Source organism: Gadus chalcogrammus, chromosome 12 (assembly GCF_026213295.1).
Source record: "Gadus chalcogrammus isolate NIFS_2021 chromosome 12, NIFS_Gcha_1.0, whole genome shotgun sequence".
In the NCBI taxonomy this organism is placed as follows: Eukaryota; Metazoa; Chordata; class Actinopteri; order Gadiformes; family Gadidae; genus Gadus; species Gadus chalcogrammus.
Window position 1 is genome coordinate 16,236,508 of NC_079423.1, and position 16,028 is coordinate 16,252,535.

Below are 16,028 nucleotides of genomic sequence, written 5' to 3' on the forward strand. Positions count from 1 at the left end.
TCTTGGCCGCCAGGAGATCACCCTATCTCGGTGCCCGCCTGGAGCTCCCAGCCGGACCTCCACGCCAGATGCCCCGGCCGTGGTGCCCAGTCTTCGGACACATGCCCCCCCCCCCCCCCTACTGCGGTATTGATGTGCCACTTAGCCTCACAGAGCTCCGGCAGTCCCCCCCCCCCCCCGCTCTGATCCAGAACGATGACACCTGGAAGGGGAAGGGACGGGTGGATGGTAGAGGCAGCGTCTAGAGGCCTCCAGACGCTGGAGGCTTTACCTAAGATGTGTGGTCGGATGAACAGCTCGAGGGACAGATGGGATGGACGGAGGGATGGACGGACGCCCACAAAGCATGGGTGGTTGGATGGACAACTCAAGAGACGGATGGATGGACGGAGAGATCGGTGGGTGAAAGGAGGGCTGTGGGTTGGACGGAGGGCTGGAAAGATGGGCCGCCAGATGGAGATGGAAGGCTGGCTAGTTTCATGGACGATGGAAATCAGACACGTGGAAAGTCGTGGATAATGACCATTGACAGTTGGAAGTACAATGTACTGTGCATGTATTTCTGTGTGGCGCATGACATCTCAGCAAAAAGGTCAGGCATGACATCGCAGTAAAGGTCATCTGCAGCCTTTTGGCTGAAACTGCGTCCTCTCTCTGACACCACTGGCGGGAAACCATCAGTCCCAGTGGTAACGGGGATGACGTACCCCGGTGTGGTCTGCTGGCTCCAGGATGAGTGATGGGTTTGGGGGGTGAGCGGGGTGTGTGAGGGGCCAGGGGGGGGGGGGGGTGCAGAGGCACGACTTTCAAGTGCAACGGAGCGTTCCACGAGGAGGCCCCAACGCGGGACAGGTGCTGGAAAGGGGCCAGCGTGTGTGAGGACTCAGGTAGAGCCGTGCACACGTGGTTCTGTGCACGTGGTACCGAGTGAGGACCAGAGTGAGGTGTGGACAGGGGCTGAGTAATGGTCTCGTCTGGGCGGAGGAAGTTTGCCCTCAGGCATGAAGACTCTGAGATTCAGTAAACCAATCATCTTCAACAGCCATAAATCAGCCAGAGAGAGAGGGAAGGAGGGAGGGAGGGAGGGAGGGAGGGAGGGAGGGAGGGAGGGAGGGAGGGAGGGAGGGAGGGATGGAGAGAAGCCTGTACTTCTCGAATAAATACTTATTGGGAGAGAATAGGGAGGAACCCGTACACGGCTGTTAGCCAATCGAGTCCTGGCAGGGATTGTTGGTGCTGTGGTGAAATCCTGCAGTGGGAGAGCAGTTGGGCTCGCAGGAAAGAAAAGATGCTGAGTTATAACTGCAACAGTGGAAAGAGATTAGTTGTATTTATGGTTACGACACCTTCCCAACAGCTGTGTGTGTGTGTGTGTGTGTGTGTGTGTGTGTGTGTGTGTGTGTGTGTGTGTGTGTGTGTGTGTGTGTGTGTGTGTGTGTGTGTGTGTGTGTGTGTGTGTGTGGTTGTCTTTGTGTGTGTGTGTTTCTTTGCGTATGTGTGTGTGTGGGTGTCTTTGTGTGTGTCCTTGAGTGTGTCTTTGTGCGCCTGCAGACGCACGCGTATCCATGGAAGTGTGGGTTTCCCGTATCTCCCCACCCCACATATTTGTCCCCGTGTGTGACCCTATCCCCCATCTAATCTCCATGCTCCATCTGAACTTGTGAGTGCCTGAGAGAGGCGATAGCGGGAGTCCTCGTCCGGTTACTCCTTCCCTCCCCTCCCTGACAGCCCACCCCGGCTGCAGACCCCATGTACCCCCGTTAGAGTGCCCCCCCCCCCCCCCCACCCACCCCCCCCCCCCCGCCCTTTAAGGTGAGTGACAGCCTATCAGCAGGGGATCAGGAGAACAGAGGTAGACGAGGGTTACTACCACTCCGTGTAAACAGAGGACACTTGAGAAAACACCCACGCCAGGCCAGATCTGATAAGAGGTGAGGAGGGGGGGGGGGGGAGTGCAGGGGGAGGGAGGGGGGAGGGAGAGGGGGAAGGAGAAAGGGGAGAGTGTTCCCGACACCCACACACATTATGCTGCGTGTGGAAGTCTGAGGAGATCGCCTCCGAGGAACGCCGTGATTGGACACGAGTGGGACGGAGAGGAGGAGAGAAGAGGATACCTGATGAGAGGAGAGTGATGGCAGGGAGGTGAGCGACGGAGTGCTCCTCAGACACCGTATGAGTGTGTGTGAGTCCCCTGGAAGGAGGAGGAGGAGGAGAAGAGAGGCGAGGATGAGAGGATGAGAAGAGTCAAAAACACTCCAGAGAAAAAAAGGGTGAAATGTTATGAAAAAAATAAGGAAGAAGTGAACAGAAAGAGGGGCGAGGTGAACAGCAGAGAAAAGAGAGCATATCTGATGAGAAAATATAAAAAAGCAATCAAAAAGGAGGAGGAGAAAGGTGAGGGTATCGCGTGGGTGAGGCAGTAAAGCATGCTCGGGGAGGGGGGGGGGGGGGACAGAAGCAAATGGACGAGAAACGAGAACAGGAGAGGAAGTACCGGCACGAAAACACACGATGAGAGAAGGACGCGAAACCACGCGTAAGAGCAGTGTGGTAAAACACGAGAACAAAAGCCGTCTGAGAACCCTCTGCTCCCAGTGTGTGTGTGTGTGTGTGCGCGGTGTTTTCTACGGTGAGTGAGATCGTGGCCTCGCGATGACAGCCGCCTGGCTCCGGGAAGCAAAACACGCACGGAAACCCGACCTCGGGAGTTTCAAAGCGGAGTAGTAGAGCAGGCAGCTACGTTTGCTTCCCCACTCCCGAGTACACCGCCGCCAAACACGCTACATATGATAGAGCTCCATAATGGGGCGTCCAGCCCTCGGGTCGGGCCGCATTCCATTCATCATGCGCCCCACGCCGCCTGTGGCTCGGGCTAGGCTGAGGACCAAGAACTGTCAAGGGCCCGACGTTAGACGCTTGGCTCTCGCCGGTGTTCTCGCCCACCACCCGCGGTCTCCCAACGACCTCGCCGCCCCCCCCTTCACCGACGCACATCCAAGGCAGTAGGTGGGCCACTGTGGACCCCACCATCTATTTTGACATGTGCTTCAGACATAATGTCACAAGGAAACCCCCCGGGCCTGCCAGAATCACTAACTAACCATAACACTAATTAGTCAGCGGGAGAAAGGAAGGGTAGCCAGAGAAAGAGAGGAGTGGTGGCTGTGGCAGCCATTGTGGTTCGAGTTCTTGGACGGCTTCCTGATTGGCTGGCTCTCAGAGAGAGAGAGAGAGAGAGAGAGAGAGAGAGAGAGAGAGAGAGAGAGAGAGAGAGAGAGAGAGAGAGAGAGAGAGAGAGAGAGAGAGAGAGAGAGAGAGAGAGAGAGAGAGAGAGAGAGAGAGAGAGAGAGAGAGAGAGAGAGAGAGAGAGAGAGAGAGAGAGAGAGAGAGAGAGAGAGAGAGAGAGAGAGAGAGAGAGACTCTCACTCTTGAACTCCAGGGACAGAACGATCTCTCCGTGTTTTGGGTATCGCGGCAGGGAAGGTGACTGCCAGGGCTTTTAGGGGCGGGTTAGGTTTCCTTCAGACACTCTGGCGGTTTGATCGCGTCGCGGTGCGACTCCGATAGCATCAGCGTCCAAAGGGTCACTTATCCCATAACCGTGGTTAATGGTTTCATCGCAGGCGTCCCGGGACTTTTTATAAGACAAATAAAGTTGTGAGTCTTGTTACCCACGGGACTTAGTTCCCCTCCTATGGGCGCCTAGCGCCTCCCCTAGTCCAGCTCTAGGGGAGCAGAGACGGGCTCGATGCATGCACATTATCGCCTCGTCGGCACGCTATCGACGACTAGCTGTTGATTTATAACGTTTGCGTAGCTTTACGTCTTTCCGATGTTGACGCCTTCATTAACTCGCGGACGCCGACAGATATTAATCCTTTTATGCCGATTTCTCTCCACTCCAAACCCTGCAGTAATTTTCCAGGAAAAATCAACGAGCACTGAATGCTAAAATATTCCCTTTGTAATCCGAAACAGACATTAATCATCATCCTGGAAAAAAAAAAGAAAGAAAGAAAGGGGGGAAAAAAGAAAACGGTACATAAATCCACCAGGAAAGAGGCGTGTCCCCCGCCTTATCTGAAACATGTGCTTCGGAGACGAGACAAGCCCCCTGGAAGCTGAGAACAACAAACACATGCTGTCAGCGGGCTAATGACAGAGTCTGAGTGGCCCGCGCTCTCGCACCAGGAACACTGTCGTCCCCCCTCCCCTCCACCCCATCTCCAAGCAGCTCAACCCCGGCCCCCGGGCCCTCCAGACAGACAAACGGACCCCCAAACGAGGTTATCTGCTCAGACACACCAGCATCCCTTTGCTTGGATTGGCACGGGAAAGCGAACAAAGAGCATCCAGTCGCAGCGGCAGAAGACGCCGTCAACAGACTCTGTACATATAGTTTCCCTAATAACCCCCTGTTGTTTTTTCAAGAGGAAAAAAAGTATTTTTCCCATTACGACAGCTTCAGAAAGTATAGCCTAGAACAACAATAACATTAGGATAAAGAAAAGATACGCTCCGTCCAACATGTTGAACTCGTGACATATCTGTCGTACTATCGGCAACGTTGGCTTTTGTTAATGACCCACTGCGGATTATATACACTACATTTCCTTGTGGTCGCGTTTGTGCATCAGAACCCAAGGGGAAAACGGTGAGTTACGGCCAAGAAGACGATGTTTCTTATGCTCCAAAGAGCGTGGGAAGCTTCTTGTATGTAGCACGCTGTTGTGCAATGGCGGCCGCCGGTTGATGGTGGCGCCATCAGCTTTTTTCCAAAGCGAGCCACAACACCGTTCCGTCCCGCTGCCAGTGACCTTCAGTGCCTTGTCATGAGAGCTGAAAATGTTTTAAATAATATAAACCATTTTGATCAGCACAAAGGATCCCGAATCACTGGAGCATCAAAGACAGGGGAAAATAATTATCAATACTGTCAATGTCAACGTTGGCCGGGAAGAATCACGCATCTTGTGCACACGGGCGCACACACACGGACACACACACACACACACACACACACACACACACACGTTTGTATGTGTACACCATCCACAAGTCTCAAGCAAACATACACGCCCACGTGCATGTTTCCCCCGTCCCTCTTTGTCTCCGGTTCGAGCTCCAAGCGACTTTGCTGCTTTGGTTTAAATAATGGGACTTCTCACAGTTTAGAAAATGCACAAACAGTGTATTGACCCAAATTGTCCCGCGCCAACGGGAAACACCGAGATCAAAGACTTTCTTCTGGCTTCATTTTGGCCCAATAGCTCAGTCCCCTGGAACAGAGTCAATAGTAATGGTTTCAATTGGAAATGTCCCACCAGTGCAGACACCCACACAGATAGACTGGATGATGGAGAAATAATGGCCTTCAACATGGACGGTGGTGTCTCTATTATACACCATGAGAAGAAGAGTACACAGGCGTGATGTACCTCTATACGTAGACATGCAATTACAGATTCAGGAGGAGATTGTCAGAGACACACGCACACAGACACACACACACACGTACGCACGAAGATAAACGCACGCCCTATGGGCTGCACATGCTGTACACGCACACACACACAAGCCCTCAAAGCAAACAGGAGGTCTAGCGGAAAGGCGATGGTAGGAGACACGAGAGCAAGTCTTTGGGGTACGAAGAGACGGAGGAGCCTTAATAGATTCCTTCAGTTATTGCCAGTCATTGTTTTCCATGTAGAGCCATTTATTACTGAGAGCCTGGGCTGAGTGGGTACACCGGGGGTCTGGTTATTCGGAGAAGCCCTGGTCATTCTCAGGGTAGACTTTCATGTCGAACGAGAAGTCTGACTTCCATTACTCTGCTGCTGGGAGTCGCGCACGGTTTACTGAAATAAAATAGGCTTGATGAATGTTTTAGGACGGTTTGCCTCCGATTGCATGCGTCCGTGCGTGCTTGTATGCGTGTGCTTGCGTGTGAGCGTGTTTTTTGTGACTGTTATGTTTGGACGGGGTGTAACATTTTTAAGATTGAGCGTAAGAATCCTACAGGGATGAACAATATATCTAAAGACTGCACCTGGTACTGGAGAACCAAGAGATAACCTATTAGATTCCCTTTTTATTGACTCAGGCATGTTTTCACATTTGGAATAACAGCGATAAACCAAATATTGGTTTGAGATTTATATAAACAGATTATTTTTTGCAATAAATCAACGGTGTTCGCCAAGTGCGAAATGTATTCCTGGTGCGTTGGTGTGGAAGTGTAGGGTCTTGCCAGGTCAGTCGACCCCAAAGAGAGGGCGTTTGAGGTGGAAGTGGTGAGGACTCTTGACCAAGGACGCTGGGAAAAGCCAGGACTAGAAAGGGAATCAAACGTGGGACTCGGGCTATGCCTGCAGATATCATTAACCATCGCTTTGGAGTGGTTGACTAGAGGGAGAGAGGCATAAAAGTCAGTTTTAAGCCAAATTTATACCTGCTCATGATTAATTCATTCGCATTCAATCCCCATATCGGAGTAAACCCTGTTTTAGTGTGAATACTTGAATACGAGTTCAATGACACCGCAACACGCCAGTGCAGATAAACCATCATGAAAACAGTCGGGTCTACCGGGTTCACCGAATCAGAGAGGTGCTTATCTACATATACTCCCCTTCATACTTGCCTACTTTTATTGGCCTTCTGCGCTAAATTATGCTCCGAGCTTTTCAGCAGATCCAAGTGTTGGCTAATGGACTCTTGTTTGACAGGAACGTCATCCTGTGCACCGGCTTGTTTAGATCAAGAATAGTTCACCTGGCATCTCTCATAACAAGGATTTGTTTTTGTTTAAACCCCACCAATTTCAAACATCCTGAACAAAAAATAAATAAAAAAAGACATCACTCCATTCAATGTACTTTGTAAAACTGAAAAAAAGAAATCCGATAATCGTAATGATTATTACTTGGCGTTCCTCTGCGACCTTGTGTCATGGTTCTGTGCTATTTCCATAGCCTGGGAATAGACCAATCAGACTCCCTATGTATTCTCAGACTCACAAACCATCAACTGGAACAAACTATGATAGTGCATGCAGAACCGACAGCTGTGGCAGACTGGCTCTGTCTGCTGCAGGGAATCCTCTCAGACGTTCGTTAAACAGGAACGAGGCCCTCAGGAAAACCCATGCATCTGGAAAAACAACCCAAGGAACATTTCAGTTCGCTGTTTTAACGGTTATCTCCCCTTCGAATATCGCCGCTTTGCCGCGATGTTCTGCAAAAGAAGCGGCATTTGTTCAATAGGGACACCTTTATTTGTCGTTATTTGCCTTTTTTTTGTTTTTGAGAGGGTACTCATGCGATGAGGTTATCTAAACTGCTCCATCACATCCCTTTAAATGTAGATGTCTCAGAGGCCAGTTTAATCGTGGTAAAATGCTAGCTTTCCTCATCAAGTCATTTGGTAAGTTAGTGGCCAGAAGAGCATTTCTCTGTGCATTCCTTTATAGTCACTACATCGCAATAGTAGTAGTCTCCCAGTCTTTAAGATATGGAACACCGTTGTCGAAACATTGTCCACTAAGAGATTGGTCCCACATATCATATGTTGCCTCTTGGCCAAACCCTCTCAGTCAGGGTCAAACCATGACACAAGGGGATGAGGTCATGTTACACATAGAGAAGGACGAAACACAGATATAAAATCACTCTCTCGATGTACATGTACATGTACTGTACATGCACACACACACAACAGAATATCTAGCCTCATCATCACAAACAGGCACACACACACACACACACAGACATTCCTGTTCTGTTTGCATGTTTGTGCTCCCCGAGGTCTAGACAACATATCTTCCCACTGCTCTCATCCTCACTAGTTTCGACAGACTGTGATTGATGAGGTAGTGCTGCAAGCGGCCAAAATACACCGACCTTCCTTTCCCACCAACCCCTGTTACCCTGTCCTCCTCTTCCTCCTCCTCCTCCTCCTCCTCCTCCATCCAGCTCACTTACATGTTCTCATTGAGCAGAGAAGATTGTGAGTCCAACCTCAGACCTCTGCTGGTATACGACCAGCCAGTAAATAATAAAAGGGTCTCATAGCTCCTCATGGTGCCTGGTGTACTACTGTGCATGCGGTAATCAACACAGCATGGAGAACTTCGAAGAACGTATACTCTGAGGTCACAGAAAGCCAGGTTCCTTGTTCCACGTAATGGACACGTCAACCTGAGACATTGCAAACGCATACTCCTAAATCTCTCTGTTCTGTCTGCGACAAAGGAACGCTTAGATATCAATCCTTTTAAAAGCGGCCTGCTGAACCGCGTGGGCTACTGGAAGGATCCAAACCAGGGATTGGAGTCCCAGGAAATGAGGACTGGACCTGAAGCACAGCAGGGCAGTGCGCATAAGACAGTAGACACTACTGCTATTCTGAAGGTTCAGGATCACCCCCTTCACAGTGACTGAGCATTTACTGTTGTGGTAGTTTTGGGGGCGTCACGCTAGATGAAGGGTCTCCTTTGACCCTTGTGCCACTGGTATCTTCAACAGTCAATAGCACTTCAGCTGCTTTTACAAAAAATCCTGCTTTTTGAAGACCGTCTTAACATTGTTGCACTGTTAATTGTAATCCGGACGGACTAGGCGAGGTCTGTTGTTAAACAAACTCATGTTGTGGCAGTGGCTCTCAGACTGGATTTATGTGCTGCTGTGACCCCTCCCTGCAAACCATCTTCCCCGCTAAGGGACAGCAAAGACAACTTCGTCACTGCGGCATCGACACGGATCAACCTCCGGGGGGGCTAACCTTAACATACCGAGCGTTGTGTTTCTCCAGAAGACGTCCAGAGAGCGAGATGTATTATTCATATCAGCAGCGTTTATTACAAACACGTTTGAGCTCAAGAGATAACTTTACGCAACATCTGTGGTGTAAAGAGACACTCCCAGAGAAGTTATCTCGGGTGTCTGGTGTGGGAGAGTGCTGGGAGCGCCTCACCCTCACAAGGGGGGAGGAAAGGTCGGCGTTGCACTCATGGGCCAAACCGCGAATCAACGCCCGGCACCAGGGTCCAAGAAAACGCCTCGCCAGACATCCATGACGTTCCTTTGAAACATGTTCACAAGTTCGGGTTTCTTTGAAACGGCGTGAAGAAAGAGATGTATGCATTACAGCGGGGAACGTTTGACTATTTGCCGACCGCGAAGCCTCTTTTGAGGTGGGGGGGGGGGGGGGGGCCGGGGATGCTGGCTGAAGGGTTCGGTCGATGCGTTCGCTGAACTCGTGAGGCCGGTGAGGCCGGGATCGATGAGGGTTTGATCCCTGGATGATCTCGACTGCTTCTCGCGCTCCAAATGTGTGAGCGTTCTCTATGATATCCCTCAACGCAAGCTATAAAGATATATTCACAAAATTATTGATAAGTATGACCTGTTAAAGGCTGTATACTGCAATCCACACCATGAAGTTCACAAAATGCAATAATTTTCATGGAAATATTCCATAAATCCATTTACAATTTTCAGTCCATATGTTCTGTATTTATTTTACAGACGGTAACATGTGTGCTATTATATAACTAACATGTGAGCCATAAAACAGTGGCTTAGTAGTCCAGGCTTGACACTAAACGTGCTTGCTGTGGAGGGTATTGTGTGCAGTGAAGCACAGAAGGGCAGGGCTGGGGAGGGAGCTGGCTAGCAGTGGACTCCAGGGTTCGAGAGTCACGGGGGTGCAAGTTTGAAGGTTCATTTGGACTACATGAGGCTTCCCACTCCCTTCCTCAGATGATTCACGGCGCGGATGTCAACACCATCTCTCCCTCTCCCTCCCGCTCTCTCTCAGGGCAAACGCACAACCCAAAAGAACACACACAAGCACGTAAAACTAAGTATTACAAAAATATTGTCTTTAGCATGTGTGGTCTTGATGGAGACTGCCAGGAACACAAACATAATCTCAAAGATTATTGCAATTAAAATGAGTATTACATGTGGTAAATTACTTATGGAGAACCAGTCGTAAAAAGTGGAAAGACAGAGAATTGTAATTTTATTTTCACAGACTAAGCAGCGGCAGAAAACAAAATATCAACCCCAAGTCACCCCAATTTCTCAAGTCAAAGAGGGGGGGATTTCAGCTGCGTTACGCTGAATTATTCGTTGAATTAAAGTCTATTTCATCTCAAAACAGAAGGCTTGTGACAGAACGGGGGGCGGTGGGCGGAGGGGGGGGGGGGGGGGAACGCTGCCAGTCGCTTTAAAAGCTTAATTGCGCCGGCACCCCGCCCCTCACCGATACACATTACTTTATTGTTTCGCTAGAAAGGCTCTTTTCCTCCACGCTTGTCGGGCACATTTTTACAATTTCTTTTGTCTTTGAATAGATGTCATTTGCGAGACAAAAAGCATTCCCATGCATACTTCTATGGGGCTGTGGTGTTCTTTCTTTTAACAGGAAGACATTCTGAGTTGAGTCTATTCAATCTCTAACTAACTTTTTGGCTGGGTGTCATTGGGCCGTCTACTTTCATTCTGATGCTGCTTAATTCCCCCTGGTGTGTGTTCCAGCTCCGCTGTCATGTGTGGAGTGGGACGCGGCGAGGGGGACAGAGTAATCGATGGGCAGATGTCCAAGAGGACGGTCCGTCCTCTGGCTTCGGATGTGTCCGCCAAGCATCCTTCAGTCTCACAGCCACACAAACATATGCATGCAATTACTGCAAAAATGTCAGGAGGTACCCCTTTGCATACGCGCACACACACACACGCACACACACACGCATATGTGCATGCAAACCAACATACACTTGTTTACACACGCCCACACATACACAAATGCATGTTGTGATTGCACATACACAATCTACCTACACACACGCACTCACTCACAAAAAAACACACACATACATATTTGTATGCAAGCAAACAAACACTTGCACAGGTACACAGTCTAGATAAGTGTCTGGTTCATCTTTAGAGTTCCCTAACACATTGTAACCCACCAATGCACACACGCAAGACCCACACTTAAAGTCCACACTTGCACAAACAGAAAGACACACACAAATGGCCAATATGTAGCAGTCCAAAGCCTTCGCGGAATCACAAACACATTAGTGTTGCTCCACCAATCAGAAAGCATTACGATGTTACTCCACTTGTAAGCCACAATGCACTGCAGTCGTGAGCGAGCCACTTAAACATCTGGAATTCCGACAGTTAACAATTAATCTCACTTTTTCTCAGTTCTGGCAAGACCGCTTCTGCTTCCTTCTCCCAAACCCCTCCACACTCCAGCCATCCTCTTTTGTCTTCTTTTGTGCCAACTTCTGTTCTCATTCCCAACAAACTGTTTATTCCTCCTTGCCTTCCTGTCAAACCCTTATCCAACCAGGGGAGGAGATATGGGCTCTGGTTCGCGGTAGAAAATACCTGTCCAGGCTTCTCGTGTCAGGGTTTCGCCCTACATTTCTCCCCACATCCCCGTCTTTTCCGTGTCCACGCCAGTCCTCGCCTGCTGCCTGAACTTGCTCGCTCGCCTAATTGGTGTCCGTTTCCATGCTGCTCTTGACAGACAACAACCACACACTCACTTCCCGACCTCTCCCCTCTGACAGCCAATCAGCGCAGCGTCAGATCAGAGGCAGCGTCTACCTCTGTGTCCGGGGCGCTGTGTCGGGGATGAGCTCTCGAGGGTTAGGGCCAGAGGCAGGTGCTGTTGTCGGTAAACAAGAGCACACACAGAAACCCGGATTTTCTCAGGAGACACTTCACGTTGTCCCCTCGACTGCCTACGCCTCAGAGTCAAGTGTTGTTGAGTGGATTCGGTTGTCAATTAACACAAATGATAGTGTATTTCACGCATATCAAAACGTAAAAGTACTGCCAAGATGCACTTTGATACGCTCACTGAGATGTCATGTGCGGTACACTATTCACTGCAGTAGGCACACATTGGGATCCACACATGCCATTATAAATACATATCCTTCTCATAGAAGGCCTTTCATGTGTCCGAGGGAGGTTAATAGTTAATAACATGCCGTGTGTGTGTTTGTGTGTTTGGGTGTGGCTGTGCGTGCATGCGTGCGTGCGTGTCTACCTACCTACCTACCTAGCGGACCCGGTCTTGCTATCAGACGATGCGATCTCGACCTACACCACCTGCTGCTGGCTTGTTTCTGTGGTTACCCTCCTACTCTGTAAATCTGGGCCGTCCAATCGATTAACCACCACTTTACAAGCACCTGGCCAATTGCTCCGCTTTGAGAGCCTCTCTGTTCACACCACCTGTTCCAACATTGATAGGATACCCCCCCCCCCCACCCTGATTATGATACGGCGCTTCTCAAACCAAGGCCAGAAAAATGGATATCTGTTAAAAACCCCACTCAACTTAGGACCCATCTCTGAGTGCCTGATGGGAAACAGGAGGACTCAGATGATGGGCTGTGACACATATCATGGCTCACAGCCCACACACAGCGAGTACAAAGTCAGAGGAGTGCTGAAACTAACACTGGCATACACCTCTTCTCTCCTTAATATCCTCTACGCTCCCCGGGGGTAAATAATGTCCCTTTGGTTTTCACATTTGGGGGCCAAGTGCTCGCAATTAGTTCCAGTTTGAAGGTGGTTAATCTCTAGAGGTGACCTTTTCCTCATAGTGGACCCTGTAGGAATTTAAATGAACTACCTAGCGATTGTCCCGCAAAAAGGAATCAAGCATTTCTCATTAGCTCGTAGATAAAAAGGAGCAGGAATAGTTCACGGTGTTCAATCTTCCTCGTTGTAGATAATTACCACTTCATTGACGAAGGCAGTTAGTAAATGTTAGGACAAAACAAACACATCGATTTAAAGAGTAAGTGGGTCCGGATCAATGTAAACTATATGTGTTAGAGCGGCATATTAAAACATCTCTGTTGATGCAAAGACTACACTGAAGCCTTGCATTTGATTGGCCACAGATGGCTCAAGGTTGAACATGGATGACATCAGCGTTTGTCAAGAATCCAGGAAGTGAATTAATTCTGAGTGGGGAAAAACGACATGGTGTGATACACAGAGTATTCATTGAGACACAGTTGGAGTAAAAATCAAAAAAGTTACTGATAACACACCTCCTTGTCGTTATATTATCAGGTTCAATCAAATCCATCTTGTGGAAGTGGAAGGGTAGTAAAGGGGTGTTCTTTTCCACATGTTTGGACATAATTCAAGGGTTAAACCCTGCATATTTATGTTCAACCTGAACATGGGCGTTGGGTGTAGGGCCTTCAAGATTCTTGTCAGGTTTTGAAATGAAAGTTGGCCAAAGTTTGAACGAATACATGAGTTCACTTTTAACCTCCCATGCAGAGAATTGTGCATATCCTTCTAGAGAAGCAATATTGCTGCCATCATAATGTTTCACAGTATATTTCAACACTTAATTTCTGCCATCTCTAATTCTCCTTGATATTACAAGGGGAGCGCAGTAACCGGGCCAATTATTGTGGAAATGTCAAGAGGATTAATCGAAGCTCAGAATCAGCTTGCTTTATATTGGCATTGTTCTCATAAACCACTTTTTTCATTTCCCCTTTCATTTCTGGTGTGTGGAATTGTGGCATTAAAGACAAGAAGGGAAGGGGGAGAGCGCGAGAGAGAGAGCGAGAGAGAGAGAGAGAGAGAGAGAGAGAGAGAGAGAGAGAGAGAGAGAGAGAGAGAGAGAGAGAGAGAGAGAGAGAGAGAGAAACCGAGGACGCAGTGAGGAGGTCCAAAATGCAACCTTTGGCGCGCTGTGCCATTTCAGTAAGCGAAGCAAACGGACCACGAATGTGCGAAATAAATAGAATAAATAAAATAAGCAGCCTGCCGCTACAGAAGCACACTGGGATTCTTTTTCTGCATGACTGCAGAGACAGAGCGCACACCGCAGGCAGGCCAGAGGGCAGATGGCGCCGCCAAGCTGTGTGTGTGCGTGCGTGTGCGTGTGTGTGTGTGTGTGTGTTTGTGTATGTGTGTGAGTCCTTTAAAATTGAATGTTTTAAGAGGTGTGTGCGTTTGTGTGTGTAAGGGGTGAGGAACCATGTGTTCTTTTAAATGGTGTGTGCGCGCGCGTGCGTGCGTGTGTGTGCTCGCACGCGTGTGTGTGTGTGTGTGTGTGTGTGTGTGTGTGTGTGTGTGTGTGTACATGTGCACACATCCGTGCATGCTTCTGTTATCACAAGGGGGACCAGAAGGCTTCGGTCCTTTCAGGACACAGGTGAGGTCAGTTTGCGACAACACACTGGAGGGCAGACACCAAACCAATACACAAACCAGCCTCATCCCTACGCATTCCTCCCTCGCTACCACGGCGACTGTGAAAGGTGGGGAAAACCGCACCCTTAAAGCATGTGCAGGTACGTCGTGGAGCTAGCATGCGTTCAGAAAGCTCCCCCCCCCCCCCCCCATCCCCGTCGTCACGCCGACACCTCCATGCCTTATTCAGCGGGTCGGGCTGCTCAGACGCTGTGAACCGCTTCCAAGGAACAGCCTGCCAGCCCCGCTTTATCTCTCATTCATTCCTCGCCGTCACCCCCGCACACTTTACCTTTTTTACCATACAATGGAAATGAAAAGTTTGGCCCCCGAGTTTAACGCGAGTGGAAGTGTTGGTAAAGTACGCGGTCTAGAGATAGAGGAGAAGAAAAAGTAACACCTCAAACGGTTTCACAGTGAGATGAATGAGCCTACCCCCGCTTCAATGGTGGAGACCGCCGACCTCTGACCTCGTGGTGTCCTGTCTGGGATTAATAAAGTACATTTTATCGGAACTGAGAAACTGACTGAACTAAACAGCAAGTCATACATATATGCATACATACATACATACATACATACATACATACATACATACATACATACATACATACATACATACTATATATTATATACATACATAAACACACGCACACACACACACACACATTATGCCAAGCATAAGTGAAATTAAATAAATGGCCACTCAAAAATAGTTTAGTTTTTTTAACACTTGATTATTTTCACTGAGGCAGATTTACAGGTGGTGAGTCTACTAACAAAGCCTAGTGTTCAGAGGGTTGTTGGGAAATGGGGAAAAGAGAGACAAAAACGTTTCTGTGTGGGTAAACAATATCCAGCACAGTTTATCTGAACACTTACAGTGGTTTGGAACAGTCAATACAGTTTCCCCACATCATAAGCCTCACTTCAACCACACTGATTCCTTAGCCGAACTTAACTGCATTCCATGTAAACATAAACATGTCTAGCCTTACACCTAATCCATATTCGCCAAGATAATCCTTAAAACTTGAACAATTCTAAATCATATTCCAAACTTCATCTTACCTGATCCTAACATCTGGGAACTTCAGGTCGGGAGGGAGGGGATGGCTGCTGCAGACAGCCTGGAAGAAAAGCGTCAACTGTGGTGTTATGTCGCCCTCTAGTGGTCAATTATTTACATTTTATTATTTTATTTATTTTTAACCTACCAAAAAATACCATTTTACATCCATAAGCCTGTAAAAAATGAAGGTACATAATGGGTAAACGTAGCTTATTAATTATGAAAGTAATATATTATCAAATAGGGGAAAACTGCATGACACGCCAGTGGTGAATAAAGCCACGTAAAACCGCTCAGCTAAAGATGTAAAGGTCAAAGCTGGATAAACAGGGGCCGTTTGGAGACATGGCCAGGCTAGCCGGGCGCTCCCTAGTGGAGGGTGGGTTTAACTGCACCTGTCAGTAACCACTGAAACTACAGAGAAGGTATTCACTATTCTTTCTTTCTTTCACACAGACATCATGCATCTACTTGGTTACTCTGATATCTGAAGTCCAATGTTAGGCTTACTATTTAACAGTTTAGAAGCAAGCAGACTATTTAATGCGGAGGGTTTTGCATTGGCATTGTAAACACGTGCAGTCATTCGTGTTATTCAGACCAGAACAGGGGTGGGGTATCCTGTTAAAGGATGACAGACGGGGGACGTTACGTTACAGTTCAACTAAAGTAGAAATAGTCGAGATTAGTCC

General features: G+C 48.6%; 1 long non-coding RNA gene across 1 annotated transcript in view; it reads right to left on the reverse strand.

Annotated features, from left to right (window-relative positions):
- LOC130393500 (uncharacterized) overlaps positions 1–16,028 on the reverse strand; it is a 37,195-nt gene that overhangs the window by 20,122 nt on the left and 1,045 nt on the right. Inside the window, exons 2-3 of the long non-coding RNA XR_008897109.1 lie at positions 15,336–15,394; positions 14,700–14,749 (exon numbers count right to left, since the gene is read on the reverse strand). This is a non-coding gene — a long non-coding RNA (uncharacterized LOC130393500). The remainder of the gene's footprint in view (positions 1–14,699; positions 14,750–15,335; positions 15,395–16,028) is intronic.